This window comes from Perissodus microlepis, chromosome 23 (assembly GCF_051167445.1).
Source record: "Perissodus microlepis isolate ML-2025 ecotype Zambia chromosome 23, ASM5116744v1, whole genome shotgun sequence".
NCBI lineage: Eukaryota > Metazoa > Chordata > Actinopteri > Cichliformes > Cichlidae > Perissodus > Perissodus microlepis.
The window spans coordinates 7196739-7212485 of NC_140482.1; the positions used below are offsets into that span (position 1 = coordinate 7196739).

Below are 15747 nucleotides of genomic sequence, written 5' to 3' on the forward strand. Positions count from 1 at the left end.
AAACACAACTTCATGAGATCCATGACTAACATGGTGTCTAGAACTTTGATATGATTGCTAACACCAAAAAAAGTCAGCTTCACACTGCTGTTGTTTTGTAGCATGTTTGCTGTGCCTTGACTGGAACTTTAAGCATTAAAGTTTCCTCCTTGTCATTTACAGATTGTGAGGATTGATTTGTTGCTAATAAAACGAGAGGAGAAGTACACAAGAGCACCTGTAAACCCGCTCATAAGTAATTCGTTGATGGTGAAATGTTTATAAGTCCTCATCTGAAGAAACACAAGCTGAGATTCCTTCATTACACCCTCCGTCTTTCACCAAACACTTATTTAACAGAGGCGGTGAGGGAGAACAGTCTGACAGTGGATAGGGTTTCTGCGAGGAGCAGAGCCTCGTCTTGTAATGACACATTTGGATTCCTGGGCAGTAAACAAAAGGGCTGTGATCAACAAGCACGGTCGCGCTGCCAGGACACGACTCCAGTGTTTTAACATTCTTCTGGAAAAATCTGCTGATGGTAAGAAGAGCCGAAGAGAGAAGGGTGGGTGGTTGTGTCATGGAGTGAGGCATGTGTTTATACTTCTTTGGCAAGGGCAACGCTGTGTTTGCAGACTGTATGTGTTTTTAATCCCCTGCATATTTTACTGACTTTGTCGTGCAGAAAGTTCCCCCAAGAAAACATAGGATTTGTGACCCATCCACAGTGTGTCAAAGCAGCAAACTGTCAGAGGAAACATTTCAGAGGGCTGAAGGGTGGGCCCACGCCTCTGGTCCAAATCTAGGCACATAACCTCATTATCCTCTAGTGGGACCTCATTTTTAAGAACCTTTGTGTGGTTTCTGTCCTTTTGCCTTAATCCAAGTCAGAGTTCTGGTTCATGAAAAGACCAAGTGTTTCATTTCAAAAGGGACTCCATAATAAAACCGTAACTTCCTGCATGCTGCCTGCATTATAATACTCTTTGGTGGTGCAATCGAGGCCTTTTATCCAACATCAAAAAAAGAAACATATTCTCCACGGACTGAGTCAGGCTGAGAACCCTTTGTCATCCCTATATCCTCAGTGAGCAATGCAAACACCTGGGCAAACACATCAATATGTAAGGATCAAAGTGCCAAACCCACAGGATGTAATCGTTCAGGATGGAGGCTACATGTGAGTAATTGTTACAAGCTGAGGAGGAGAGAGAAAGGAAAATGTGGGATAATACGTTTAATACAACAGCAAACAACATATAGTTTAAGGCTTACAGGAGACATTTATATTGAGCTAATTAATATATGACTAATGGGGGCCACGCAACACACTGCCCTACCCTGAGCAATTTTTTATCCTCAGCTTCTCATTTACTGTTGTTCAGACTTGTATTTTTCCACATACAGTTAGGTCCAAAACAATTCAAATGTGACTAAAGTGCAGACTTTCAGCTGTAATACAGGGTGTATAATAAAAGAATAGGATTTGGAATTATGTTTTGCTGATGTTTTTTTATAGCTGTTTTCAGAGGTTCAAAAATAATTAATTGACTGAAAAGCAATTTTCTTGCTATCCTTTTTCAAATTAGACATACGAAAAATCTGAAATTGAATCAAAGTGTTCAGTTCAGATTAGTTCAATTCAGTTTTATTTATATAGAACCAAAATTGCAATAATAATCACCTCAAGGAGCTTTATATTGTAAGGTAAAGACCCTACAATAATAGAGAAACCCCCCCAAAATCGAACTACCCCCTTTGAGAGAGCACTTGGCAATAGTGGGAAGGAAAAACTACCTTTTAACAGAAGAAACCGGAACCAGGCCGAGGAAAGGGCAGCCATTTACCACGACCCCCAGCTGCCCCTCCATGAACAGGTGAGTAAGGAAGAAACACTCAGTGCATTATGGGAAGCCCCCAGCAGCTTAGGCCTATTACATATGTATCTAAAGGAAGATTGAGGGTCATCTTTTCCAGCCCTAACAATATGTTTTATCAAAAAGTAAAGTTTTAAGCCTAATCCAAAAAGTAGAGAGGGCATCTGTCTCCCAAACTGGGGGCTGGTTCCATAGACGATGGGAAAAACTCTGAATATATGTTCCAAACAGATGATAATGTGAGTGAAGCAGGCTATCATTAGGCTGAAAAACCAAATAAACCTAAGATAAAGGGATAGCGAAAACCTTAGAAGTGGTCAAGTTAAATGTTTGGCATATTCTTTTTTTTTTTTTCCCTCTTTATAAAGTTTTGCACATGTAATTTGACATATCAGGCCCAATACAGCAAGTACCAACCGATATAAAGACATATATCAAAACAGATTAGGCCATTAAAATTCGGATGATAACAATAAAACAGAAAAAAGAAAGAGAAAAAAAGGAAGAAAAACAAAAAACAACAACAAAAAAAACAAACAAAAAAAATAATTAAAAAATCAACTCCCTCCCAAAACCATAACAAAAGGGAACCCCATGGTACAAAAGTTTAGTCTGTTGTAAATGTTTTCAATGAGTTAAAGTAAATGATAAAAGGCTGCCACATCTGTGAGAACCTATTAACATTTCCTCTGAGTCTAAATTTTATTTTCCCCATTTTTAAAAAGAACATGACATCTTCCAGCCAACGTGATCGGGCTCGAGGGTGAGGAGCTTTCCAAGACAGCAAAATGTTTGGCATATTCTTAATAAGAAGAAAGGTTAGGTTCTCTCACTCAGACTCTCTTTCACCAGCTTTGAGAGCTAGGCACCGGTTGTCCATTGACGCATTTCTTTCCCCAAAATTATGGCACTTTTAAAGGCCAGGAAAACTAGGACTTTTGAGAATGCAATGTGAAATATGCAGGTTTATACGTGTTGTTCTCAGATTCTCTTTTTGGACTGCTGCTTTAGCCATAAACCTATCAAAGAATGGTGAAAAGTGTCCCCATACTTTAGCTAATTAGTTTTTTTTTAGCACAGCACAGATGGCTACAGCTCTTCACTTTTCTTTTCCTGAAACCAAGGGCCTCTTTCCTATCTAAGCTCTTAAGACTCAGTCGAAAAGCATTCCACAACGGTAACACCTCATAAAACACCTCCGAAAAAAATGGTTTTCCTTGTGGATCGCGCTGTAGCTCCCTTGTGCTCGTTGGTGTTAGCACTGCAGCCTACATATGAAGGGTTGGCCTCCAAATGGAGCTTCTAATTACAGCAATCATGTTGTGATTGGAGGCTTCGCAGCTTTGAAAATGGACGATGTTTTGCTCCGTCTCTTTATGTGTCACCCCGTAAACCCCACATATAGCTACCTTGAATGTGTACGTTCTCTTTAATTAATGGCTAAAAAACACGATCTATTTGTGTGCCAGCCAGTCATTTTGTGGTATGCTGCCCTCAGAGGCAAAGGGCAACAACAGAGGTAGAGGGAGGAGGAAAAAAAAGATAAAATGTGTGGATGTAAGGAGATCTGTCTGGAATGCCGTGTGAGAGAAATTGCTTGACCCAAAACCGCCAAAGTAAAGTCTGCCCCGCGTCTCGCCTTGAGCAGACGAGACACGGAGCCAGACAGTGGGTGCAGATAGGGGATGCACACTCCACAAAAATGCTGCTTAACCCTGGCAGAAACAAACGCGGCGTCACTCCAAGAAAACATCCACAGTCACCTCAGGTTATCAGGAGTTAGAGACTGCGGTGTAATTGAATCTGTTAAAGAGGATTTTAGCCAAGCGGAATATGAGACCAAAAAAATAAATAAAAATACCGTGAACACGCCAGAAGGAAGAACTCTATCACACCAGTTCAGGAAAACAACAGTAACTTAAGATGGTTTTGGCCTCTTATTACAGGTTGTAAGATAATTTTCAAATCAGGCTGATTTGTTTCTGTTGCAAAGTTCAGAGGGCACGATGGAGTTTTTGAGACACAAAACAGATGTATATACCCCGCAAAAGTTATCTTTATTTACTAGTTTAATCCAGTGCTGTGCAACTCTTAAGCAACCTTTCTTTTTTTCTATTCTGGTGCAAATAGGTGCAGTGATTCATTGAGACCTACATGGAAAGACAGTAAAGCAGAAATGGTTAGTTTTTAAAACTAACAAGCTCAGAAGTCAATATTTGGTATGACCATGTTCTTCTGAACTCTCTTAGGCAGATTTCTTGTCATTTCTTTAAATAGTCTTCAGGAAAAGTCCTCCAAGCTTCTTGAAGGACATTCAAAGCTCTTCTCTGGATGTTTCTGCCTTTTGTTCTGTTCTCTGTCAACTTGATCCCACATCGCTTCACTAATATTGAGGTCCAGGTTCTGGGGAGGCCAATCCACGACTGATAGTGTTTCATTGTGTGTTTTTCTATCCAGGTATGCTTCTACTGCACTGGCAGTGTATTTTAGACCATTGTTGCCACAGATGCTTTCCAGGTAGTACAACATGGTGGATCAAAATCGACTCTACTTTTCTGCATCCGAATTTCATAAAATCTGTCAAGATCTCCAACACCACAGGCTGAACTACAACTCCAAAGCCCAAACCATCATGTTTTATAGATGTGTGTCGGCACTCACATTTCTACCTCTCTCCTGACCTCCACTGTGTGGAATCCTTCTCTTCGGCTGTCACACCAGTTTCTCATTAATCTCACAGTATTTAAAGACCAGCTCCAGCTTTCATTCTCTGCCAGATTGTCTGCCTTCTTTTTGTGGTAATCAGGCCTCTCCAGGTTTCTCCTGTGTTTCTGCAAATCTGCAAGTTTACCGTCCTTGTTTCCTTACTTCCCAGTGTTCACTGTGTGGCTGGAAAGCAGCTGTATCTCCAGTATCACTTACCTATCCCCATCAAGCTGGTCCCCGCCTTCTGAAATATTTCTTCAGCAAACTGCTAAAAAGATTTGTGGCCGTCCTCTGAGAACCAGTCAAGTAAGAGATAGCATTTCACTCTCTGGCACTCTCTTCTGTGGAAGAGAACCTACCTTTGGAACGTACCTCTCCTTTCTGTCAGTGACCAAAATCCCTGTAACCTGAACTCTTACCAGGAATTCCTGTGACTGAGCTCACCTCCAGTAATTGCTTGTTTCCACTCAATAAACCTTTTGAACTTTGAGTTTGTCCACATTGGGTCCTGCCTTGGAGTTCACATAACTGTATTGCCACTCTTGCCATAAGACAAATAGGTTTTTGGGAATCAACTTGTTGGTTCAGCAGCCAGGGATCGAACCACCCAACCTTCCAATGAGTAGATGACCTGCTCATCCAATCAACTCCTGAGCTATCCGGTTGTTAAGTCTGACGTCACTAGCCGTGTCTGGGCCTAAACTCCGCTGCAGGTCCATATATCAAACGATCACTATGGCATTACTGAGAGTTGAAAAACTGTCTAAAGTCTTTCATCTTTAATAAAATGATCAGCGTTCTGCTCTACCAGGTGTATCAATTGAGTTTAACATCCAGGCATCCATGAAAACGGAATTTATGACATTTAACGGAGTTAGAAGTTAGCAGGAAGTTAGCTCGCTAGCTTCTATCTAAATACAATATAGCATGTCCTGACTGCGGGGTTTTGGAAACAAATTAAAACGTACAGCTCTGTTATCACTTCCAACATAAATGAAGACAGAAAGCTAAACAGCAGTGACGTTTGTAGGGTTACTGAAGTTTGGCTAGCTGGTATATAATGATGCGCTACGTGACAGCTAGCGAAACAGCTATGTTAGCATAATATAAACAAGCTAACTTTTTTTCCACTCAATAAAAGTTAACGTGAGTGTTCTCGGTGGTCAGGAACAAATGTAATCGCATGGCAGGATGCTGTAAAAGGACCAAACTTCAGCCAGGAGAACAACTGAGATAATCCATCCACAATACGAGGTTAGTCATTCATATACTGCTGCATGGGCTGGGCTGTATTTCTTACATCCTTTTGTTACATCCTAAGGTTTTAAAAACTGAGCTTAAATAAATGATTAGCGGTAATAAAAGCCGAGGGAGGTCAACAGTGAGTCACTGACTGTTTTAGGAGCTTTTCGAGATTAAATAGAAGAAAATACATAACATTAAACATGTTAACAACACAAAAGCCATATTAAACGCAGACTACTTTAGGCCCGGAAGTAGGATTCGTCACGTCATCACTTAACGACCAGATAGCAATTCCGAGAGTAGGCAGCTATCATCCAATACATGACAAAAAAAACAAACAAACAAACAAAAAAAGTTAGAAACTGCACTCAAGACCAAATGAAAACAACAAAAACAATAAAGAAGTAGGGATGATACATGTCCCTTGAGGATGTGGGGAAGTTTAGCCAGTGGAAATTACGGTTAGTTGCATTAAGCACAGAGAACAAGTTCTTTGACATGTTTGACTTCTTGGAATGTAAGAAAATGTTAACTGTAATTGTTCATTAGAGTAGTAGAGTGAACAACATGCCTGTTAACAGGACATTCATATTTGTCACTGGTACAAAAATAAATCTGTTTTCTGACCCAACACCAGTGTTGTTAAATTTAGATTAGTTTAACTTAGAGTCATTTGGTTATGGCTCATTTTGGTTGTGGTTAAAAATAACAACTTGGTTAAGGTTAGACTGGCTGCCCTGTCCGCTCACTTTGTGGCTGATTGTGTCACGCTGTTTTTTTCCTAAGTGGCTGCTGAAAGTGTCAAAATACCTACAGCCAATTACTTCATGAGGTGGCCCCCAACACCACACCTACCAACATGACTGCCTAATCTGACAATATGTTTACATTACTGAAGCTGCAATCTGCCATTCACATCCTCTGTGCACTGTTATTTGCAGGCAGTTCAATCATGAGAAAATTTGTAGTGAAGCCATTTTTGTAATTTTGATAAACCGGTATCAAGAACCTTAAAAACAGACATTTAGACTACAAGAACTGGGTTTTATGTTCACAAAACCCAAATGCTATTGGATATGTCAAATAAAATGTAAGTCCAGTTGTTTCTCTTCCACTGTGGGTTTTGTCTCTAATGTCCTGGCGCTCCTTTCCTCTGGGAGGATATTTGACAGGAAATGGAATTGGCCAGAATCCCTAGCGGGGTTCAGGCAGCCACTTCCTGTGCCAACCCATGCCAACCCGTGCCAGTTTACAGCTCAGCCCAGACCACCGTGAGAAAAACAGCATAAACCATCCTCTGGGAAAATGCAGAATGGGCCTTCCCTTCCTCTGCCGTGCCCCCCCAACCCCCCATAGGAAAAAGATAAAAAAGCAGTTCAATGCATCATATATTTCTGCTGGATCAAATAGTGTTGCAGTGTTTTGCAAAAGCTCACTCCAAGATATGGATACAGCTAAAGAGTTGGGATCAGATGACACAGAAAGTTTGTAAAGGAAACACTATCGAGAGATTAAAGACATGTAAAACAGAAAGACGATAGGACGTGGTTGGTTTAACCCCATATGGAAAAGAAATATTAAAAACTTATATGATTTACTCATGAAAGTGGCCACTTTCTCATTACTTTCATATATTGTTTTAGTAAGTGTCCAAAACACAAGTTTCATTTATATAATTTTTCAAGGGATCTTATATCTGTTTTCACTCTTGTATGCTTTTCATACAAGTTTTACACAAGACAGATACAAACTTTATAAGATTTATATATATCTTTTCCATATGGGACATTTCATGACTTTACATTAACATTTGCTGACAGATGAAAATGGGAATCCCAGGAGATGGATGAGCAAAACAGCAAAGATAAAAAGGAGAAGAAGCACATAGGTGATAGTGTGGATGCAAAGGGCAACAGAGAAAGAGCCAGCTGGAGGAGAAAGAGAGGCAGGAGCTGAGGAGGAAGTAGGGAGGTTTGGTGGTGAGGGCTTCCCTGATGAAGCACAGCTGACGATGCAAATCTGCAGCGCTCTCCTGACAGACCTTTACCACATCAATCCGTTCACATTATTATTCAGGCGTCCAAGTCCCGGGCCCACACATACACTCCTGACCTGCTGCTCCATGCTGCGCTGCCAGCATGCATGTGTGATCACCGATTCAAAGGCACGCACAAAGTAGAGGACATGCACAAAACGTTTACTCGTGCTCCTGAAAACAGGTATACACACACACACACACACACAGAGTTTGGTGTTATGTTCTTTGGCTGTTAACGTGGCTTCTTTTGGACTGAAGTCACAACAAGAGAACGACTCATGTGAAGATGTGTTTACATCCACACAACCATGTTAGTTACACCTTAGGCTAGGAATTGTACCACAATTGCGAAATGTTGGTATTTTGGTTTCCAAGTCCTACCAATTGAATCTCCATTTTTCCCCAACATGTCACCATCAGTGTTTTAAGATCTGCCAAATTAAACAGAAAATGTGGTGAACGCAGGTTTTCTTTTTAGCTTATAAAGCAGCTTCGATATTTTTGAGAAACAAACAACGCCATTAACTCTTCAACATTTTGTCACGTCATATTATATCACCATCAAGATCCCTGTTTACACCCACAGCGATTTCTTGCCATTTTCTTACACACCCTTTTCAGCAAAGTATGATAAATGTCTTGATGTATTGGAAGTGAAGTGGAAACTTTGCCTCCCTTATTGAGAAGGACATGTTGTGTCATGATTTTGCATTTTTGTCTTTTATTTATTCTGCTTATTCTGTTGATCCATTCTCTTTTCTCCTCAGAAAATGCTCCCAGCTTCTCTAGTTGACTTTATGCAATGTACCCAACCTTCACCACCAGCCAGATTTTTCTCTTTTTTTTGCATCATCATATACAGCGTGCAACCATGCTTCAAATAAAAAACAAATAAATGCTATGATGTGTAATACTCTTTTGTCAGAATGGACTCTAATCAGCACAGTAGGAGGCTTGGGAAACAACAGTACAGAAGTGATTACAGTTTTTGCCCGTTGCTTTAACACATTTTGCAAAACTTCGCTCATTGTGCCAAAACTCTAAACACAAGTAAACACGACACAACACTGGGAAATATACCATTCACATCTGTGCCAAATTGAAACTCTGCTGTCAAAACCTAACATTCCTTTGTCAAAATGTAACTCTGTTGACAAAATGACACGTACTTGCATCATATGCAAACACTTACAGATCAGGGGGAACACACCAGTCTACTTTATATAAAACACTGCAGTCTTTGATTTTCATTGTTTATGTAGAAGGCATATTTTCAGGAGACACATCTTCAAACAACCAAAAAAGCAAATAGGCCTACTCAATATTGTACATTGCAGTACCATGAATTCAGATAAAGCAAAAAAACAAAACAAAACCATAATACAGTAATAGAAAAAAACACTATACTGTAAACACAAAAAATCATGACAATTGTGCATACGTGGGCTCATGGATCCCGCCGTCTGTTGGGGTCTGGCCACAGGACCTCATCGACATCGCAAGCAATGTCTTCTCCCGCTAGGCACCGGGGAAAATATCCTCTTGCATGTCGAAACCATCCATGGATTGCTGTCACCTGAATGTCGCCGCAGACCTGTTCCATTGCCTGCGGGCATGTGATTGGCGGTCATATACACGCCATCTCCAAGCCGAAAAAAAAATTCCTCTATAGGGTTTAAAAATGGTGAGTAAGGGGGCAAGTATACCACTTCAAGTTGGTTGTGGTTGGAGAACCAGGCCTGGACCAGAGCAGCCCGATGGAAACTGACATTATCCCATATCACCACAAACCTGGGCTGATCTGGTCTGTTCTGTACAACTATATTATGGAGAGCATCTAGAAATGTGAGTATATGTTGGCTATTGTATGGACCTAGTTTTGCATGATGATGCAGAAGCCCTCGAAGGCTTATGGCGGCACACAATGTGATATTTCCCCCGCGCTGCCCTGGGACGTGCACAATTGCCCTTTGGCCAATTACATTACGACCCAGTCGTCTTGTTTTGCACAGGTCGAATCCAGCTTCATCAATGACAATGAATTCATGAGGCTGTGCAGCTCCATCCATGGCCAAGATTCTCTGTAAAAAAAAAAAAAAGAGAGAACATATTACTGTACTACAGTGCTACGCATACAGGACCCTCACCCCATCACACAGGTACCTGTGTAGCTCTCAGAATGGATCCATGTGGTACTGATATGGTACATATTCAGCTGCTACTGGATTTCACCAATACTGTATTGTACATGTAAAGGACAGTTACACTTACCCGTACATATTCAGCTCGAAGTCCTTTGACCCTGTCACTGTTCCTCTCAAATGGGACTCTGTAGAGCTGCTTCATGGTGATGCTGTGTTTTCCCAAGATGCGTCCGATGGTGGTGATGCTCACATGGTTTATGTTGTTGAACACTTGCCTGTCTGCAAGTATTTGCTTTCGTAGCTGGTGGAGACGGATGGCATTGTCTGCCCTCACTAGGTCTACAACGGCAAGTTCCTGCTGTTGTGTGAACAGGCGTTGGCGTCCTCCCCCAGAAGGTCTTCGAGTCATTCTAGAGAAATACAACCACATATTGTCATCGCTTTGCTTATTTTTCTTACAGTACTTTACTGTATATACTGTATCATCCACTGTACAAGACTGTACTTCAATATAAGTAATCATGGTATGTTTCACAGAAACTACCACTTTGGCTGCAAAAGGAGCATTAGCACCCTGCAATACCCTGTACACTTGATATGGTAATGTGATATACTGTAGAACAGTGCTATAAAAACCATCTGAGTAGAGTAGAAGGTAGAGAGAGAGGTGAAGACATACCTGTTTTCTAGTCAGAATGTTCATATTACAGATGCCACTGTGAAGCGGCTTAGATGTGGGTGGACTCTCTGCCCAGCTTCCCTCATAGTCAGGCCATGGTTGATGACATGGTCCAAAGTCTTATATCATCAGAAATATGGGTCCGTGCATGGCCTCTTCAACCTCAACCTCAACCTCCTCCTCTCCCTCCATCCATTCTTGCAAAGTTCTTGAATTGGCTAAACTGAGGGCTTTTTGTAGTTGGCTAATTGGTGTTCAGTTTTGCAAGTAAGTGCCTTCAGGTGTGTATTTGAGTGGTTGCAATTACCTGATGTGTTTTGTATTTTGGATACATGTGTTTTCCAAATGGCACCCTGAAATTTCATTTTGTGAACGAAGTGTGTTATGTATGAAATAGAGTGTAGTATGCAGGACCATGTGTGTTGCATAATTGCAACTAGGGTGCAAAGCAGCGCTTTTGTTTAAGGTATGGGTACATGTGTTTGAGGTATGGTAACAAAAGCTTCAAGTTGTGTTACTTTAGTCTAAGCATGGGTTTATAGTGTTCAAGCAACGGGCAAAAACTGTAAGAGGATGGATGTGAGAGTGTGTAGCTTGAGAAAAAAATGTGGTGCAGGTACATTACAAGCAGCTTCATTAAATCAGATTTGTGAGTGCCAGAATGTGCTATTCTGCAAAGAAAGTAGTACACTCCAAGGTTTTTTTTTTGCTTGTTTTTGTTGTTTGTTTGGTCAAAGATAACACAGTCTCACAACAACAAGATGATTTTTAAGCTCTATTAGCACAAAAAACATGTCTAATGTCTGCATGATGTGCAGTCTTTGCTTAAAACTTTGAGGACATTGGAAAAGCAGATGAACAGTATCTGAAAGTCATGTACTTATGAAACAGGAATAAAAACCTGGCAACGGTCCTGATAGATGCATCTACCCTTCCAGTTGATCCACGTACTGTTCACCGAAGCCTCATCAGAAACTGAAACACTGTTGTCACTGAGATGTGTGGCCTCAGGTACTTTGGTACTCTTGGGGGCTGTGGATGGCCTGGATTTGAACTTCCCGCCCTCATTATCAAGTACATTTTGCGACAAAGACATGTAGACACTCACGCTCATTTATATTTTATGTTTTAGAGTTTATATTCATTTATATTTTTGTGTTCCCAGTGCTGTGTTTGTTTTGTCCCTTTTTCTTACAGATGCAGCATGCTTTCTATTTGTACTCTATCCTTTTATTATACTTTCTCCTATTTTCTCCCCTCTTCGTTTTTTCCCCTTGCTTGTCAGCTTAGGACATAGTGTGATTTCAGTTATTGCATTATATGCGTAATATGATTAACAGCAATGAATATAAACAGCTCAAAGAAACACATGAACAGAGGAGCCTATAGAGAATGCATAGAGCTCATCCTGGAAAAGTAAAATGTGTTTGGCACAACTGTGCATTCAGAGCATAATTCTGATTGCAAAAGCTGTCTGAAGGGACAGACTTTATGATCAAAAAAATAGAGAGAAATTGTCTCAGTGCAAGGGTGGCTGTCATCCCGATTCCAAGCCATTCTTATGGAAAGGAAACAGGGAGAAAAAGCTGAAGTGTGCCAAATCACATAAATGGGGCAATCGTGGCTCAAGAGTTGGGAGTTCGCCTTGTAATCGGAAGGTTGCCGGTTCGAGCCCCGGCTTGGACAGTCTCGGTCGCTGTGTCCTTGGGCAAGACACTTCACCCGTTGCCTACTGGTGGTGGTCAGAGGGCCCGGTGGCGCCAGTGTCCGGCAGCCTCGCCTCTGTCAGTGCGCCCCAGGGTGGCTGTGGCTACAATGTAGCTTGCCATCACCAGTGTGTGAATGGGTGGATGACTGGTTGTGTAAAGCGCTTTGGGGTCCTTAGGGACTAGAAAAGCGCTATACAAATACAGGCCATTTACCATAACTGCTGGACAGCACAGGAAACTCAATATGTACAGATGAGGTGAGGAGAGCGGTACAACAGCGAGTATCTGCTTTTAATTTACTTTGTCAGTAAGAAAATATAATATAATTTCTGTCTGCATGACTGTGGGTTAACTAGGAGAAAGCTGCTGTTATCCACAGGGAAGGCACAGAGTGGAGTGTGCAATCTGCATCCACCTGGTATTAGATTTAAACAGCTGGCCAACATTAGAGAAGGGCTGCAGTTTACTTTTTAAATAGATCACAACGACCTCGTTCTTTGACAGAAGTATAAGTCACTTCTCATGCCTAATTTGAAACGAGTCGTCGATGAACTGAAAACAAAGGACCCGTCTTTTCATATATGCTACATAAAAATGTGTCATTACCACATGTGTCAATGCTGAATCCTGATGCTCACTGCTTTCATTTCATTGACCAATCAGCAGGTGTATGTAAGAGACCTTCATTTTCCAGAAGCACAACCCGGACATGAAAAAAATTACATCTAAATGATATTAAATGTCCTACAAGCCACGAGCAGCTTCAACTTTTACTATATAAAAGAATTTGCATTCAAGCTGGTTATTGGACCTGTTTCAGAGACTTCAAAATAAATCCTGCATTGTGACCCATACGAGAGTATTCAGTGGCACTTTATGACTTTTGCAAATTATTAGCAAATAAATATATATTTTTTTGCCTTTATTATTAGCAAATTTAGCTGAACGCAGCACTACATTTATATTTGCTGTCCCTGCTTTAAGCAATGAGTATTGTGAGTTTTGCATGTGGATTACGCGGGGCAGTCAAAAACAGTCTGCAGATGCACCGCAGGTCACCAGCTGCATATAGCACCTGACGAGCCATGCGAACACTCAGCTGACTCGCTAAACTCTGCACAAACACACACAGATCACTCATTAGGCCTGTCATAAGATGGTCAACGAGAAAAATCGGCAGGGGATTTGCTCTGTTCGTCTACCCACTAATGCTGTTATTATGCCTGAAAAGTGCGAGTGTGCGATAATGCGTTTGCGTTTGACCTTTAACCTCAGGCTGCGCTTTGTGTATAAAACTCATAATGTTGGGCTAGAGGGCTGATAAACAAATAGAGAAGAAAGAGGCACTTTTTCCATTTCACTGCTTTAATAAAGTAAGAATGTTTAATGCAAACTAGAAATAATGGGTGAAATGTGCTGTTACTAGCTAAAAATAACCTCTTTACCACATACCTGTACTAACCAGCCAATTTCTTAGATACACCTTTTTAACTGCTCGTTAATGCAAGTATATAATCAGCCAATCACATGGGAAAATACTTGGTACATTTAGGCATGTAGACATGGTTAAGACGACCTGCTGAAGTTCAAATCGAATATTAGAATAGGGAAGAAAGATGGTTTAAGCGATGGCATGGTACCATGGCTGGCCTGACTAATTCAGAAACTCTTCATCTGCTCGGATCTTCCCACACAGTCATCTCTAGGATTTACAGAGAATCATCCAAAAGAGAGGAAATGTCCAGTAAACGTCAGTTCTTTAGGAAAAAATGATTTGTGGATGCTTGAGGTCAGAGGAGAATGGCCAGTCTGCTTCAAGCAGCAGTAAGTCAAACAACAATTTGTCACATCTGAGGTATTTGCTGTGACATCCAGAATGGGGGGGAAGGGTGACGCGGAAGCAGAAGTTGGCATAAACAATATGAAAACATGGATCCAGCCTTTCTTGTAATTATTGTTCATGATGCTCGTGGTGTAATGTTGTAGGGGGTATATTTTTTGGCATAGCTTACCTGAGTATTGTTGACCATGTCCATCCCTTTATGAGTACAGTGGTCCCATCTTTTAATGGCTGCAGGATAACGCAACATCACAAAGCTCAAATCGTCTCAAACTGGCTCTTTGAAAATGACAATGAGTTCACAGTCCAATAGGGCACCTTTGGGATGTGATGTGATCTGAAATCTGCAGCAACTGTGTGATGCTCTCGTGTCAATATGGAGCAAAATCTCTGAGAAATGTTACCAGCTGCTTGTTGAATTTGTGCCACAGAGATGTTAGGCAGTCCCGAAGGCAAGAGGGAGTCCAACCTGCGACTCTATCTGGTGATTGTATATTAGAAAATGTCACTGGCTTGTACTTTTCTGCAAACATATACACAAACCATCAGTTAACACAAGCAAAGAATAATCGCTTACAATTGCCTTTACATAACTGTAATTACACTAACACTCCTGATGTGTGTGGTGCGCATTAAACAGGGAGAAAATAATGTTTGTCCTTGGTTTCCATGGGCGTGAGAGGTGGAATGTTAAGCGCCTCTACTTCCCACACACACACACGCACACACACACACACACACACACACACACACACACAGATGCCTACCCATAATCCCCTTCAAATGGCACGTGTGGTGTGAGAAAGCATAGGTGAAGGTCCCTCAGAGACTCTTACCCTTTGGGGTTTTATGAAAAAGTCTGCCTCCACCTACTTCACTTTTCAATCATGCATCACACAAAGGGAAAGGAAGGTTATTCAAGGTGAAAATTTTGTCATTTTAGCATTTGGAGCATCTGTTTTTCTGGAAAATTACATGTATATTTTGCAAATACACGGTGGAAAGGGTTGATTCAAGATGGCAAGCTGAGCGTAGTCGATGAGTAAGCATTAACGCAAGCAGTTTGTTTAAAGGAAGTCTCTACGTCGGTGTAGGTCAGCGCTGCAAGCTGAACAATAGGAAGGGCCGAAGGTTAATGAATGTGCAGACTTTGCGAGGAAGATTATTCTCGCTGATAGATATATCTGATGCAATGCTTGACTTGGCGAGGCCCTCTTAAAGGAAGAACTGTGACGGAATACCTCAGGGGAACAATTAACTCTACCATATAAGAGCTGGGCGACAGAACCAGTGAGGCCTGGGTGGAGGTCTGGAGGGTGTGGGGGGAGGAAGCGGAAAGCTTGGAAGGGAGGCTCCCCCTGTGAAGGAACCTTTTAGCCACAGCCAAGGAGATCTTTCTATGTTCTCACACACACATACACTGCGCACATCACTCTTCTCCCCTGGTGACAGGAGCAACTTCCTCTTTCACACACACAGACAGGCCAATATCAATACGCCCACACTGTGTTTGATCTGCGCTAGGTTCAC

The 15747-nt window shown here is 41.4% G+C and overlaps 1 pseudogene; it reads right to left on the reverse strand.

Annotated features, from left to right (window-relative positions):
* Positions 1-9519: 9519 nt before the first annotated feature.
* LOC146360904 (uncharacterized) lies at positions 9520-10452 on the reverse strand (annotated as a pseudogene).
* Between the last annotated feature and the right edge of the window lie 5295 nt (positions 10453-15747).